This window comes from Taeniopygia guttata, chromosome Z, assembly GCF_048771995.1.
Source record: "Taeniopygia guttata chromosome Z, bTaeGut7.mat, whole genome shotgun sequence".
NCBI classification, from domain to species: Eukaryota; Metazoa; Chordata; class Aves; order Passeriformes; family Estrildidae; genus Taeniopygia; species Taeniopygia guttata.
The window spans coordinates 19,943,273-19,959,971 of record NC_133063.1 but is presented as its reverse complement, the minus strand read 5'-3'; the positions used below and the strand labels follow the sequence as shown (position 1 = coordinate 19,959,971).

At 37.8% G+C, this 16,699-nt stretch overlaps 2 long non-coding RNA genes across 2 annotated transcripts; one reads left to right on the top strand and one right to left on the bottom strand.

Moving 5' to 3' along the window:
* Positions 1–1,535: 1,535 nt before the first annotated feature.
* LOC115491129 (uncharacterized) lies at positions 1,536–15,705 on the top strand. The gene is made up of 4 exons (XR_003957089.4): positions 1,536–1,715; positions 1,819–1,937; positions 9,972–10,218; positions 14,685–15,705. It is a non-coding gene; the product is annotated as an uncharacterized lncRNA (long non-coding RNA).
* Positions 9,801–12,333, bottom strand: LOC140681863 (uncharacterized). The gene is made up of 2 exons (XR_012053052.1): positions 11,515–12,333; positions 9,801–10,565 (listed from the first exon to the last, which is right to left on the bottom strand). It is a non-coding gene; the product is annotated as an uncharacterized lncRNA (long non-coding RNA).
* Positions 15,706–16,699: the final 994 nt, after the last annotated feature.

Sequence of the window (16,699 nt, the reverse complement as noted above, 5' to 3'; positions counted from 1 at the left end):
TCCTGATTTGTGCTCTTTTCTTGTTGGCTCTGCTGCTGGACAGATATTAGCTCAGATAGGAGGTCTGTGTTTCAATAAGAGGCTTAATGTGCTCAGTTTGAAGTTAAGGGATCAGGCTAAAGAACAATCTCATCTTGTGGAACTTAATCAGGAAGGGTGACTGAAGTTGTTGGAGTTTGCTGTGCCTGAGCCCATGCAAAGGACAGGAGATGAGCCCTCACCAGGAGAAGGCATAGATATATTACGGGACACTTGCCATAAATGAGAAGGAAGAAAATCCTTTGAATGCCTGGAGTTTAACAGTAGCTGCTCTCCTCCAGCTCCAAGGAAGAATGTCCTCTGAGAGAAGTGTGCTGGTGCTTTTTCAGTGGTCTCTCCTCTCTGCACTCAGAAGCGGTGAAGAGGAGACGCGTAATCAGCCGAACTCCCACAGCAAACAGCCAGATTGTTTGGCATGGCTCACATCACCTCCTACGTTGACAGGCCTCTCCTTAAGTTCTTAATAAATCACATGAGCCCTGTCCCTGCTGTGCACAGCCAGGAGTTTGGTTTTGGAGTAGTAAGCTTGGCAGACATGCATCCTCACGGAATAATGCAAAACTAACTACTTCTGATGCACAGGTTTCTTGCTTTTATCAAAAGTTTTTAATGTAACCAAGGAAGACACTATAAGCTTCTATCACAAAAAAATATCAAAGGGTCCAATTTTTCACCAACCTGTTCTGCCTTCATTTGGATTTGAAAAAGAGCACCTGGAATCCTGGAAAGGAACTTTTGAGGCTGTGAGATCCAGAGCAAGCTAGCAACACATCTGGTTTGGTGAGCTCTAGGAGTCCTGGCTGATATACATCTCTGAGCAGAACTGTTGTCCCTCCCGTGGAGATGGGAGGGCAAGAATAGCTAATTATGTCAGTTTTTTGCAGTCAAATTCCTCCATTCAAAAGCAGATGATGATGATGATTTTCTAACATTTTACAAGGACCAAGGCCAAATGAAACTCACTTTCTCTTAATTCTGAAATTTTCTCAAGCATATTCAGAGAATAGATATTTTAACATAATTAATTTAATTTATCAAAAGGAGACAATATATTGTGATGCTGTCAACATTTTTGGAAGAAAAACAAGTGGGTGTAAATTTTTTATTGTTTTAGTAGTTGGGTGTGTTGTTTGCTTGTTTTTCACATTAGCCAATGACTCAACATAACTATAATAAAAAGTTGTCTTCATATTAAACCTGAATACAGAGCAGTATTAGTCACCCATCTTCAGCAGTAGGGTGTGCCAATTATCTGCCAAACAGCTTGCACAGTTCAATGACTCCAAGTAATTTTGCTGACATCCTTAAAATAGGTGTTTATGCAACAGCCCTTCAAACATAAATAAAATCAAGATATATGGTGAAATAAAGTTCTGTGCCTCAAAGGTGATTTTTTGATATTTCCCTTCTTTTAAAGATCACATGATAACCAGATCATTTAAGAGGGAAGTAAGTTATGAGTGCAGCTGGTTTCTGCCCTCACACCAGTTTTTTCCTCAACTTCTATCCAGGTTTGCAAGATATGTTACAGCAGTTTGGAGATATCCTTATCTCCTTCAAGAAGACCCCTGTAATATTTACTGCGCTGTGATGTGTGTGCCTCCTTCCTCCTTTATCTCCTCTTCCTCCTAAGACTCCTGCAAGCACCTGGCTTAATTTTACTACAGTTGGATCAGGTTTGGCCATTCAGCATTATTTGAGAACACTGAATTAATGATTACTATGCATGGGTATTATATGGAGAGCTGTTTTCCTTCTCAGCCAAAATATTTTTCTCAGTCTTGCAGAAATTCACTTCCTTATTGATGTGGAAAATCTGAGTCAGCAGTGCTGGAAAACTCAAATGTGATGTGAGAACTGTGCTGGAAAACATTATAGTGGAGACATAGTGAAGAGAGGTAAAAATTACTTGAAGAATTTAAGATTTATTTCCTTTGATTGTCTCAGAATGTTCTGGAGGAACCAAGTCCTCCCTCCTTCAAAAGATTGTATGCTCAGTTCTAACTGGTTCCAGTGACATTTATTTTGTATTAAAGGAACTTCCCAGGTCTGTGAGTGAAGGTGAAAGTTGGTATATTTTCATATGACATGAAAGACCTGTGCTTTTCCACTGAATTATTGATTAAATCCTTGCAGACATTGCTTAAGGAGGAATTTTGGATGTGATGAGACTGGGTAGAGGCTGGGAGCAGCTATTATCTCTGTCTGTAAATGTTATCAAGGTGTACTGGCTACCAGACATTTCTCTTCTTTAAGAAGTGATCATGCTATTTTCATTTCATTCCTTCCCATGAGTAATGCAACATGGAGTCCAAACAGCAAGAAAACATGCACAGTTTCTTAATAAGACTTACTTCATTGGAAAGTCTGAGGAGTTGGTTTATTATCTTTTTTTTTTCCTCCCAGACACTCTAAAAAGAGCAGATTGTAGAATGGGGTGTATTATTCTTATGATATTAATCTATTTACAGGTACTGTATAGCCACAAGATTTATACTGATTTTTCATACCACCTATTAGCTCGTTGATTGTGACTGCACTTGCACAGCAAGCTCCAGCACATGTGCAAGGCACTCAGCAGCAGCCAGGTGCTGGAGGAAAGAGTCCAACCTGAAATAAGAAAACTGGCCATATTCAGTGTGGTCCAAGTGAAGTTGAAGGGCCTTGAATGACAGTATTCCTTGTGAACTCCAGAGGGAAGATCTTGATATTTCTGTTATTTACAGCTACATTTGAAAATATATGGAGGATGAGCAAAATACCGGTAGGCAGAAATAAAAGTGATAATAAAATATTAAAATAAAATAGTAATAAAATAATAATAAAAAGAAAAGCTTTCTTTCTATCATACTTTAAAGAGGAAGAAAAGGGTGAGATGGCAAATTGTCTCTCAGCTTACTAAAAGGTTCTGAAGAAATGCTTGGCAATTGCAGCAGAGTTTACAAGTATCTTGAAGAAAGCAAAGAACTGAGAAACAGCCAGAAGGAATCATGGCTAAACAATCTAATTTCTGCCTTTGAAAATATGAAAGGCTTTTTCAACAGGTAGAAACAGCAGATGTTATGCATTCGGGCTTTACCATAAAATCGTTGTGCTGTTTCACTCAACACTTTCTGGTGAGGAAGCATGTAGAGCTGCATGTCCTGAATGCTCAGTGCAATACTGGCTGGAAAACTGTTTCCAGAATTCAGCACCTTAAAGTCAGGGAATATGACCTCTGTGTGGCACTCAGGAACAGTTTGTAATAATGATGGGATGATGAAATAAGGGCACGGTCATTAAATTCAGAGGTAACATTAGGCTGGAAAAGAATAGGAACGTATAGACAGGCTTAACTTTATAGTTGGCCTTGACAAGCTGGTGAATAAAAGTCAACAAGGACAAGTGCAAAGCATTGCATCTCAGTGGGAAACATCTTTTCAACTGGAGAGCAGACCTCAAGAAGTATTCAGATTATTGAATAATATAATTCTAAAGGACAGAATAAAAAACAACCAAGACAGCAACATTTTGGTAGAAAGGGACCTAGGAATGATTCTGGTCCGTGGGTTGTATGAGATGGTAGTGGTGTTCATGTGAGAAAGTAAGTATTTATATAGGAGTGAATTTAAAAGATGAGCTGTGTGAATAATGTGAAATAACCTTTCTTCATCATTCACTACTACATGGTTAATATGGCAGTGCTGTATTTTAGACAATATTAATGAAAGAAATTGTGGAAGATATAGGATAAAAGGTCTCCAAGGGGAAGATAAAAATTGTTTAGAGGTTTGTCTAACAGGGGAAAATAAGCCTTTTAATGCACAAAAAAAGCTGCAAAAGCTAGTCAGTCTGTATTAACATACAGACAAGAAACACACCAGAAAGTATTGAGTTTACCTTGCAAAAAGGGAGCATTAATTATTAGCTAAGGAATAAGGAAGTACTGTGCAAAAAAGGCGTGGAACGCTGGTGTCATGTTGTAGCTGTGAAAAACAGGTTAAGCAAACTTTCTTCAGGAATGACAGGTATGATTGAAGCTGCCTTAGTCTGAAGGATAGAAAATAGTCCTCAGCAGGTTTCTTCTCCTCTTCTGCTCTGTGATATTGATCAGAAGGACTTTAACCAGATGTCCAAACTAAATTGCAAGCATCAATGCAGCTCAGTGCACACTAGGGGTGGAGCATCTGGGAGCTGCCTGTAAAATGAGCTTAGATTTTAGGTAGAGATGTCTTATTTTAAACTGTTTCTCTTCTGCTCACACGTAATATAGGCATTTTATCTCTTTTTGTGATTTTGCGTCTGACCCCAAATATCCAAGCAGAGGTATATAGCTGGTAGTCAAACTCAGCTGGACATTTTGAATTAAAGTGCATGGCAGATAGAAATATCATGATCTTAGATGCTAAAGTACACGCAACTGTTGTAATAAGCATTGACAGATTGGCAAGGGCAGCCCTTCCATGTAATGGTTGTCCCTTTCAGAAATAACATGCTGTCATTTAGCAGTAAGTGATAAACAAATAGTCCTTAATTTATCACAGAATTGTTTACTTTAGATCAGTCATCCATATGCAGACGATTCAACTCTTGATTAATCTGTTTCAGTATCTTGGTGGCAAGCTTTTTTCAATTTTCAAATTATATCTCTGTCTTTCACAGCACAAACAATGGGAATGGAAAATTGCTAAAGCTGTAATTATGAACATCATTATTTTCTCTGCTTTATTCATCTCTCTAATAATTTTGAGTGTTTGCTGTGTCTAAGATGAATACATAAATGTGGACTACTTTCATTGGAAAGAAACAGGACAAATATGCAGCTGATCAATTTTTTCTTCATGCATGTATGAAGGCAAAAATTCTACAGAAATTTAAAAAATAATCTACCATATAGAATGCAAGAAATATCAGTGCAAAAGCTGACACTTCAAGGATTCTGCTTCCCTTCAGTGTTATCCTCACTGCACAAAAAAAAACCATGGGAAATTGATACTCACGCTTCTTATTGACAGAAGTGGTCTGCATTTACTTTCCTAAAGAATTAAGGGTCAGTCTGAGAATTACTGTTATTTTCTGAAATGCACTTAATACAAAGATATTGACAAATAAAAAAATCACTAATAGAAAATCGAGGTTAAAAAAGGCCAAAGTGTCATTCCTGTATTTATGTGCTTAGAACAATAAGAACTAAAATCCACTTATGTGAATTGACCTAAACTACCAAAGATCTAAACAATTCAAGAAAACCACGAGTAAAGGTGCATCTTATGAGTTATATGAATCTACATAAAATCTTTTCTTGCATAAGAAACGAACTTTTATCTTCATAGAATATGAACTATTCTGAAATATTTATTTTGCTGTGTAAAACTTTTGTTTAAGAGTTGCACAGGTGTCATTCAGGTTTTAATACCATGATATCAAGACAGCTGACAAATTGCATTGGGTTTATGAGCACTTTGTTATTACATTCTAATAGAGCATTAATTATATATTTTCATGTGATTACAATACATGAAATATAATTGAGATTGTTAGAAAAAAAAGCTTAAATTTACTTCAAAATGCTTCTACAAATCTCTAGCACCTACAGTGACCACTTGAAATTGATGTACTCTATTCTGAGAGAAAAGTGAAACCCATCTAAGTTTGCCAAATTGTATTATTTGGAAATATCAGAATTACTATTTTTGTTCTTTTTTTCCTTCATCATAAAATGCTGAAAATATCTGTGAAGAAAATTTTGTAGTTTTACAACTAAATACACTGTCACACATTCCTTGACTTGTGTGAAATTGGGAAGTATTGTGATGAAGTTGTTTTCCTTAGTCCTACACACCAATCTGATTTAGTAGCATCATTGTAGTAAAAAAAAATTACTTTAAGAACTGAGATTGTATGTACAAAATCATTGAGATTTAGAGAAAGTGTAGTATATTAAGTATACTTTCTATTGTGCTTCTTTATATGTAAGCTTTAATATCTATGCTTATCATCATCCTTACAGAAGCACTGCTAACAATAATTTTTATATTTTATTATGTCATATCACTTTATTTCAGGAATGGAAAATTTTTCAACTTAAAACACAATGAAATTGTGCTTAGTACAACAGTTGTGTGTACTTTAGCATCCAAGATCATGATATTTCTATCTGCCATGCACTATACCAAAACCATACATGTTCATAGTGCTGCAGCCTAGGATTTTCACTGATTTAATGACAGCAGTTTTTCTGCTGACTTAATCTTGTCAGCACAAACCAGTTTGTAGACACAAATATGCAGTGTAAGGCAGCTTTCTTTCCCTAATGTATCTGTAGATGTCTGCATTATAAATACATAATCCTTCTTGCCTCTAAGTCAGCTTTTAAATCCAGTGGCATTCAAGTTTTACAGGTTAATCATACAATTTGCAAGCAAAAGTTCTGTTACCAGCTTAAAATTTGCTTTTCATTAATGGATATGCATGATTTTTTGCTTCTTCTCTTTGAAAATTCCTTGATCAGTGCTACAGCACCCACTGAACTGTATCGGAAGAGAGGAACGGTCCATCCCATCTGCAAGGAGAGCTGCTGTTTCTGTGTACTCTTGAAAAAAGATTAGTTCATTCTGTGAAATCAAAATGTGTTGAGAGACTGTTCCCAGACAAGCAGCTGCTGTGTTAGATTTTCATTATCGAGGGATTGATGAGATTTACTCTGGGCTGCTTTTTTCCATTGTGCCCTGGAGATAAGAATTCTTGTCTTTCTGCTAGTTATATTTTAACCTACCTGTTGGTTTCCTTATTTGAGAAGCTAAACACAGCAGACTTTGTGGGAAAGACTAAACACTTGCAGTGCTACTGCTTCTAAGACGCCTTTCTTGTTGAGCACCCAGTCCACTGATAACTATAATAATTTAGTGCATGCGGTTGTCTTATATAATATAGAGAAATTAAATAACAGATGTTTTGGGTGCTTTACTGACTTAATGTGGACTCTTTCTGGATTCATATATGCGCATTGGATCTTAGCACTTAGTAAACCAGAGCCAGAATCCTGGCTATGGCTGTGTTCGCTGGTGCTGAAAAACTATTTTTAGACCCTTGGCGATTTAGGCAATTGGAGATTGTCCCTCTTTTAACTAAAACACTCTCTGTTGCATAATTCAACTGACCATCAGCTTGGTGAAAGGGACAGGGAGTGCAGGGGACTCCACAGAGCACTGGGAGAGTCCCCTGCTCTGGGGGAGGCAAAACACTGCTACAGGTTAAGGACTTTATTGGGCAAAGACTCTGTGTAGGTGGAGGGTTCGTTAAGCAGCACTGAGAGTGTTGGAACAGTCAATCATGTTTACTTGCAAGGTTGAAAATAGATTAGTGTTACTAATTTTCTCTGCAAAATGTCTTACAAAGACTCTCAGTGCTGCTAACTCAGGATTACATGAGCATCTGGAGAGAACCATTCCTGTCTCTAACAGTGAATGTCATTATTAGGCCAAACCACAACCTCTGAGAAAGATAGCTGGATTCTCACCATATTTCCATAGATCTACAACATTGATGCTTTCAAATTTCCGGCTCAAATGGAAGGGAGGTGTAAAAGATATTGAGTAGGGCTCAAATGCGTGGCACCTAAATCCAGAATCTATTGTTCCACTGTACAGCTGGGTCAAGGAGCGTGAACCAACAGACACCTAACAAGATAAGGCTAGAAAATATGAAATTTTTAAAGACCTTTGCTAAGTGCATCCATCCTTGCTTTGCTACCATCAACTACTGTTGATGTAACAGTAATAGTTTAAATTCAAAGGGTAAATTTAGATTACATATATGAAAGAAGTTGTTTCTCAATGAGGGTGGTGAAACACTTGAACAGGTGGCCCAGAGAAGTATCAGACGCCCCATCACTGGAAACATACAGATCTACTTGAAAATGTCTCTGCTCATTGCAGGGAGGTTGGACAAGATGGCCTTTAAAGGTCCCTTTCAACCTAAACTATTCTGATTCTGTGATATGCCATGCACACCCTCAGTTCCCTCATTTGCAAAGCCTTTAATGACCATAGTAGCCCTTCACATATCTTAATTCCTAATCTCACTAAATTCTGTTGTGTCTTCTTCAGAAACAAAAATTATTGGAGCAGAATAGAACATGGGGTCATAAATTTCCTTCAGAAAAATGAAATGGTTTCATAATCTAAGTGGCATGGTTAGCTTTCGTCTTGAAAACTTCAATAATTCACTTAACATAAAGGAAAGTACACTAATATATCGATACATGATGTATTATCTTTGCTATTATACTTCTTTTAGCAGTTTATATCCAAATCAATAATTTTTAGCAGGATATTTGGGTTTTATGGAATGCGTGAAGACAAATCTCACATTTCTTAGAATTTCTTTGAGGTTGTTAGTAAAAGTGGTAATTAAAATTGCATAGTATATTTACCTATCCTCTTCCAAAAAAATCACTGAGACAAAATTTCCTAAATCAACATTCAGAGACCTTAATATTCTATAGAGACATTGATAAAAACTTAAAAATTCAAGCTGACATAATATTTTTTTCAACACCCTGAGAGGCAGTTTTAATTAGATGGATTCTTAATGGAGTTTTCCATGTTCTAGGCTAAGAGGTCTCATAATAGTCTCATTAGACCATATACATCTTCAGCTTCAATGTAAAAGCCAAAAATACAAACTAAAATAAGTAAGTTGTCTCAACTGTCATGCTGATGACCTGTAGGGTCTGTTTTCACTTAAAAAGAGGCAAAATAAGGTTTTCAAAACCAAAACTTGCCTAAAGAATTAATCACAAATATCATTCCTACTGGAAAAGGTAGAGGATTTCCAAAGCTGACCGTCACATTCCCTTAAAACTTTAATTACAATATTGATGTGGTAAGTTAGGGAGTGCTGGACATAAATTCAGAAATGACCATGTTAATAATGGTAAGTTTAGTTAGTGCTGAGTAAGTGTGCAAATATGATTCACCAATCAGTCTACATGTCAATAATAAGCATCAATCAGATGCATGAAACATGAAATGTTGCAAGAAAACCATTTTTCTGAAGTATAAACTTAGTATAAAATAAGTTTTTGACAGAAATTACAAGTGCCATAGTAACCCTGGATTCAAAAACTCATCACTTTTAAAATGAGAATGCAGAAGAGAATATATAAATCTCAGTGTAGTAAGACTTTTTCTCTGAGCTCTGCTATCTCTCTTCTTTTATTAGTATCCTTATGAGAAGCATATTCTGCTACTTAGAAAGAAGTTTACAATGTTTGTTCAAATTCTGTGACCTTTAGAAAAAGAAAGCACCTTACCTGGCAAGTTCAGTTCTGGGTGGGCAGAAATGTCACAGTGATTTTGTGCTTTTGGATGTGGGATGTAGATCATTCTGTTTATCATTCGTTCATTCATTCACCCCATTCAGTTTTATTCTTCTGTATTTTTACCTTCTATAAGTCTTGGGAAGAAAGTGAAAGGAGCAATACTACATCCTATAGAGGGATATGACTTGAAGAAATGCATGTCATGAGATAACTATCTTGCAAGACCATTTGTTATACCAGTAGTGCCAAAATACTATTACTGTATAAAGAACTTCTGAATCAGAAAGTCAAAGGTAAAATATCTAATGTAAGAAGCACAAATTAAATTGAAAATTATGTAGATTCATCACACATTGTAAACTGGTGTGTTTCTTAGCTGAAATCATGAAAACTTAAAACAACTTTGTAAACATTGCAAATACTCAGTTTCCTATCTTAAAATAAAGTATACAGCTCCTTAGATTAAAGTATTTTAATTCAAAATTGTTGGAAAACAATAACAAAGTTCAAACTTTTAGACAAAATTTTGAAATTTTGTGTCAGTACTGAGATGCATGGACTCCGCCAGCAGAGCAGAGCTTGATTTTAACTATTTTTTGTTCTTTTACTTTTCTTTTTGATGCTTCAGTGCAGCTCACAGTGATAAGCACCCCTCTTCTGCAAAATTATCCTGGATTACACAGTGAAGACTCTTGCAGTTTGCCCAGCAAGTGGAGATAGATGCTTTCCTCTGCACAGCTTTGGGATGGCATACCTCCTTAGTGCTGCCCCAGCTCCTGAGCAGTACCACTCTGGGCTTCATGGTGGATGGAGTGGGGAGAGCTAACAGAGCAATGGCTGTATTCCTTGCTCTACTGCTTTTCCTTAGAGCGCAGGTAGGTGGTTTGTGCATGCTGCACAGACCTGCCTCCTGCCCTCTCCTGTGCTGGTGCATGGCAGGCAGGCTGTCACAACCATCCTGTAAGGAGGAGAGAGCCAGAGGACAGCTCCTTGTCAGGACAACTTGAGGCAATACTAGGAGCCTTGTGTAACTGCTGCCTTGTTTCTACATTTTCCATTAGTTACCGACTCATCTGTAGCTTTTCCTTTTTTTCTTTGTGTAGCAATTATATAACAAAGGTCATGTGAGTACAAAAAATCCTCAATAATAACACATGTAGTTTCCCAGTATGTCATTTCCCAGTAGTGATGACTTCTGGCAGTGAGCTTCATACGTCCTAATCTAAAACAAAGGCCGCACAGGAAGAGAAAGTGACTCAGTCTTTGAGTCTCAGAAAGCAAACATTATCTAACCAACGTAATCTCGTCTTTATGAGCTTGAATGAGGTGTTTTGCTAGGCTTGGATTATTTTCACATGGGGATATGTATTAGGAAGAATGGAAGCACCTTGGGAAACTGACAACATTTGTTGCTAAATGCTCTTTAGCTGAAAGATTTTAGAGATATTTTGTTTCATCCAGCCAGCAACCAACCCTCATGCAGTCACTAGACCACTTCTCCACAAGCGAAATCACAGAGAGAATTGGAAGGATAAAAGCCAAAATCCCATGGGCTGAGATAAAAGCAGTTTAATAGGGAAATCAAAAGCTGCACACACAAGAAAGGCAAAACAAGGAATTGATTCACCACTTCTCATGGGCAGGAAGGTGTTCAGTCATCTCCAGGAGAGTAGGACCTCATCACATGAATAGACACTTGAGAAGACTTTACTTTTTTTTTTTGACATTACTCAAAATGTCACCCTCTTCCTCCTTCTTCCCCGACTTTATATAATGAGCCTGATGCTATATGGTCTGTAATATCCCTCTGGTCAGTTGGGGTCACCTGTCCCAGCCATGTCTCCTTCCACCCTCCCAAGCATCCTCACCCCTGTGGCAGTACGAATAGCAGAAAAGGCCTTGGCTCTGCTCAGCAATAACAGAAACACCTCTATCCATCAACTCTGTGTTCAGCACAAATCCAAAACAAGTGTATAGCATCCCATAGAAAGCCATTGTGAAGAAAATTATACCAGCAGAAAGCAGCACAGGTATGTATGTGCTTCCCTCAAGGAAATGACCATATTTCAAAACTTTGTTTTGTCCTAAACAGGTTTGTCAGTAGTTTCTTGGGTGATCTGGGAGAGAAGAGGAATGAGATTTTTATCAAAAAGGAAATTTATGATGCTTACCCAATGTCTGAGTCCATGCAAGTCGCCTGCTGGGGGCACCCCTTCTACCGAGAGCAGTCCTGCTTTTCCTTAGCCTACAAATGTCCTATCTGTCCAGCCGTTCTCCTGCCATGTGGAAACAGGTGCTGCTATTTCCAGTGATTTCATGGCCTCTTCTTAACTGAAATACCTCAAACCTCATGTCTGCCCAAGCACCTGTTCCTCAAGTGTGGCCCTGTGCTGGGAAGCAGGATGATTCACTCATGCAGCTCTGTGGAGTATATGCCTCATTACTTTGTACTGTAGGTGTGTTGTTCCTTTGCCTTCCTCCTGCAAACACCACAAAACATCTCCCCAGCAGGTGAAACACTCTCTGCACTCCATCCATCTGGATTTCCATGAGGCTCAGAGAACTAAAGATGTATACCAGTTTCTAACAGCTGCTTCATCTTGAGTGTCAGTCTCTTCTCCCTGGTAACAAGCAATAAGATGAGAGGAAACAGCCTCAAGTTGCTCCAGGGTAGGTTTAGACTGAATATTAGGAAATATTTGTTCACCAGTAGGATTGCCAAGTCCTGGAACATATTGTACAAGGAAGTAATAGAGTCTACACCCTAGGTGGTATTGAAAAGATGTGTAGATCTGACACTTAGGGTCATGGTTTAGTGATGGACTTGGCAGAGCTAGGTTAATGGTTAGACTTGATGATCATAAGGGTCTTTTCCAACCTAAATTATTCTATGATGTTATTATCTGCTGCTGGGGGATGGATTGCTGTGGAAAATCAAGTCCTGGCTATGGTCTTCTTTGAACACCCTTGGAAGCCCTTGGGAGCTCTGATGATTCTTCTTTGCCTGCTCAAGTCTTCTGTCCCCTCCTCCTCCTTCATGAGTCCTTCAAATCATACGTCTTCCTGGCAAAGTAGGTGGAGTAAGAGCAGACAACTTTCCTTTTAGCACTGCAAGAATGACCCCAAAAGAATGTACTCAAACCAGTGTTGTGTTTATATTTTAATTACCCACGGACATGACCTTTGGCTGAGTTGTCCTTCCAGTCATTCCAGGAAGATATTGTCAGTCAGTGTTTTATACAGCACTTCTGAAAGCATTTTGGAAGAAACTGCAGTGTTAGCTCCATTTCAGAGATGGAAAAATCACCACATGAAAAATCAAGTAACTTTTAACTGCTAAAGTAGACATGCAGAGCCAGGGAGTGTGGGAAGCTTTATCTGTGCCAGAAATTCAGGCCAGCATGTTTCAGACACCAGCATTCCAAAAGCAGCACATGTAGTTGTTAATTTTTAGCCATTCTTAGGGCAGTACCTTCCCAGATTAATAAACTGAACTACTAACAAATATCTTGTTATATTCTGTGCAAGTTATTTAGAAGTCTTAAAGTAACTTGCTTGGTCAGTCTTCCCTTATTATGTTCAGGGAAATACAAGAGGCATTTCAGAAAAGAGAACAGCAGAAATATTATCTACTTAGATAGCAATCTGAAGTGAATAAATGCAACTCAGTTATTGACTAAAAATGTCCTTTGTTGCTTTATTCTGCCACTAAGTGCCAACAGCCTGTGCCAAGTGCAGACTTGATTTGCGTCACCACTATGGTGATTTTGTCCCTATGCTAATTTTGTGATGTATGACAGCAATAACCTTGTAACTCTTGGACTTACAGGGAGGCAAGGATGAAGTAAACTAGATGTGAGATTTTTATGGTTATTCTTTCCTGCAACATAGATTTATGGAAATGCTGTCCGTCAGGGGGACTGCTTGCCTATCTTTTGTCTTGCACAAACGTGCATTCATTTCAACCCTTTTAATAAATCTTCAAAGGGAACAACAACAACAATAGTAATACAATAGCAGCAACAATAAATAATACTCATAAAATCACAGATCACAGATTGGTTTATGTTGAAAGGGAACTTTTCCCTCAGTCATGGAGAGGGACATCTTTCACCGGACAAGATTGTTCACAACTCTGTCTGACCTGGCTTTGATCCTTCCAGGCATGGGGCATTCACAACACCTCTGGACAATTTGTGCCAGGGATTCATCACCCTCAGAGGGAAGTATTTCTTCTACATATTTAATCTAATCCTCTTATTTTTTAGCTCAAAGCAATCCTTTCTTGTCCTGTTCCTCTATGCTCTTGGCAGAGGTCCCTCTCCAGCTCTCCTGTAGCCCATTTAGACACTGACAGGATGTCCAAGGTCTCACCAGAGACTTCCCTTCCCCAGCTGGACACCTCCAAATTTCTCAGCCTATCTTCACAGCAGATTTGCTTCAGCCCTCTAGTCATCATCATGGCCTCCTCTAGACTCACTCTGTTTCTTGTTCTGTGGGGAAGTTATGGTGTGAAAAACCAATAATAATAATAAACCAACAATAACAATAAGAAAAATAAAATACTAAAATTGAACAAAAAATAGAAAAAATATTGAAATTATAAAAAAATGAAACAATAAAGTAGTACAATAAAAAAGTAATAAAATATAAAATAATAATGTAATGACATCATAAACTGTGTTACTTGTGTGGAAATGGGTCTGTGGCTGCCTGAGGTCCCAATGTTGGGAAGATGCTCCAGTTGCCCTGAAGCTGAAACACTGGTTTTTGGAGGCTGGAGGGATGGAGGATATTTGCAAGCAATGTTTTTCCTCTGCTCCCAACACGGCATCAAAAGCAAAGAAACGATTAAAAATTGAAAAAAAAAAAAAAAAAACCAACAAAAACCCACCTAAAAACCAACCAACAAAAAATCTCCAACAACCAAAAAAACATTAAACAGAAACAAAACAAACATCCTAATCCCTCTTCTCAGATAAAAAAAAAATATAAAAGAAAAAAGAAGATTTAAAGTACAGTGTCACTGGTGATGATTTTTTATTTAAATTAAAGACCTGTTGAATTCTTATGTTTTCATTTCTATGGATTACAAAAATTACCAATACCATTTCTGTTCTTTGACCTTCCCCTTTACACACGCCTGTAAATTATGTGCAGGATTACTGATTATGGATGAAGCACATTCTGACAGGTAAAAAAATCCTTGTTTGCAATATTAGCTAAATAACCCAAAGTTCTTGGACAAATTTGAAAAAGTTCCTGGCTTTGCCATCAGTTTTGTGTATAAACAGTTTTGTGTTTTCAAGTCTCACAATTCCCTTTCTTGTTTTACAATCAGATGCAGCTCATTATCACTGAATTAGCATGATCAGAGGTTTGGACTTGACTGATGTTGTTGAGGGAAACTTACTTGTGTGTCTGGAGGTGAGAACGTTTACCCAAATTCAATTCCTACGGAGTGCAACTGCTGAGTCTGGAAACACTCTGTGAACTTCAGTTCCATGAATTGCAGGAAATCTTGGATAAAAGCTTGTTAACGGGAGTGTTTCCAACTTTTCATGGGTAAGGCCAGATCTTTAGCTTATCTCTAGTTCTTATAGCTTGCATCACCAAGAGTGATGTATTTCAACCTATATGCTTGCCTTTCCTATGTGTTAATATCTATGACAAGATGTGAAATTAAGTGGCACCTGCCTACTTTATCATTTTTAACTAAACAGTCTAAGGTGGGGTTATTTTTTAAGGGAAAGGGTTTCTAAAATTAAAACGTAGTTTTAGACTACTAAATTTGGACTGAAACAACTGAGTTACAAAAGCAGAGGTCAATTCTAGAACTGAGATACCTTTAGAATAAAAAAAAAAATGTTAACTTTTTTCTTTTTAGGAGGGTTTTGTGTCTGTTAAGGCAGTGAAGGAAAATTTCACTTTACATTTACATTGTATGACATTTTCTTGGCTGAAACAATATTACTTGCATTAGACTGATGGTGGAAAAAAACAAAATTTAAAGTCAAGGAGTCAAGGTACTCAATTTCTCTCCAATTTGAGAAAATAATCTGGTTTTAATATTTTTAAAGTGTGTTGGAAATGACCATTTGATCATTTTGATGTTTTTTGTATTAAAATCTTTTCTGTGTTTTCAAAAAAGCATGACAGATGCATTTCATTAAACCCACATTTCTTCAGTGAGTTTTCTCCACAGGTGTGTGTTAAGCTGCCTCTGCAAAGAATTGAATGAATGAATTGAATGAATTAATCATTCTTTGATATTAAAAGTCAGTGATTCCCAGTTTCTTTTTTTAAATTTATTTGGCTTTTTTTTTTCTCTCAGCCCATGTTTTCTCTTATCTCCAACCAGGAATGAAACCTCCCTTAATAGTCGGATTATTTTTATATAATAAAATATATTTATTATTTTAAGAGGGCTAGATGACCCCATGTGTCTTGGTCCTTCCAGCTACAACCAGTTTCCACAGACTTCACTATCCAAATGCATCTTTTAAGACTGTGGGTACCACACTGGGTCTGAACACATGAGAGATGAATGAGGAGTTTCTCAGCAGAAATGCTGGTGAATTTAACATTTAGGTTGAGACAAGATTGGTTTCAAGGGGAGAAGAAGGAGGGAAAGAGAGGCTATTTAAATGACCTGCAAGGAGGATGACAGACACCTGTCTTATCTGATTATGGCTGGGACAGAGGGCTGCAAGGAGAAGTGGAACAGTGTGACAGTAGACAGCTGTACAGGCCTAAACCAAAGGGCAATAGGGCTTTATGGCTGACACTAAGTTGCTATAAACTCAGGTAAGAATGATTTTCCTACACAAGTAATGTGAGGGAGATCTTAGTTTACTTTGTTTTATCCTTTCAGTTTCTTGGCATATAAAAAGCCTGGCCAAACTCAGCATAGGGGAGGCATTGAGAAAAGGTCATCTGAAGGTGGAACCATGTGGACATTTTCAACTCTGGCTTGCAGCTGCAAAATATTTGTTCAGCACCTAAACCAGTGGGCACAGGAGGAAAAGAAGACTGAGTCCTGCTCCTTTTCCTTCCCTGTGATTCAGAAGCTGGAAACAGGAGAGCATGGCACACTTGTGACCTGGTTTTTGCACTGTCCTTCAGGAACTTGATAGCAGTCCAAAAAGCATTCCTCAGATCACAGGCTGTTGACACAGTACCTCAATATGAACTGTGAAAAAGCTGGCTTCATTCTATATTTACTGCCACTGGCAGCCACCAGGAACTGTTCTGTGCTTGAAGCATTTCTAGCATGCTCAAAGCTAGCTCGTAAGCCCCAGAAAATGAATGTTACACAACAAACTGGATCTGATATAACTGGGCTTAGGGTATCAC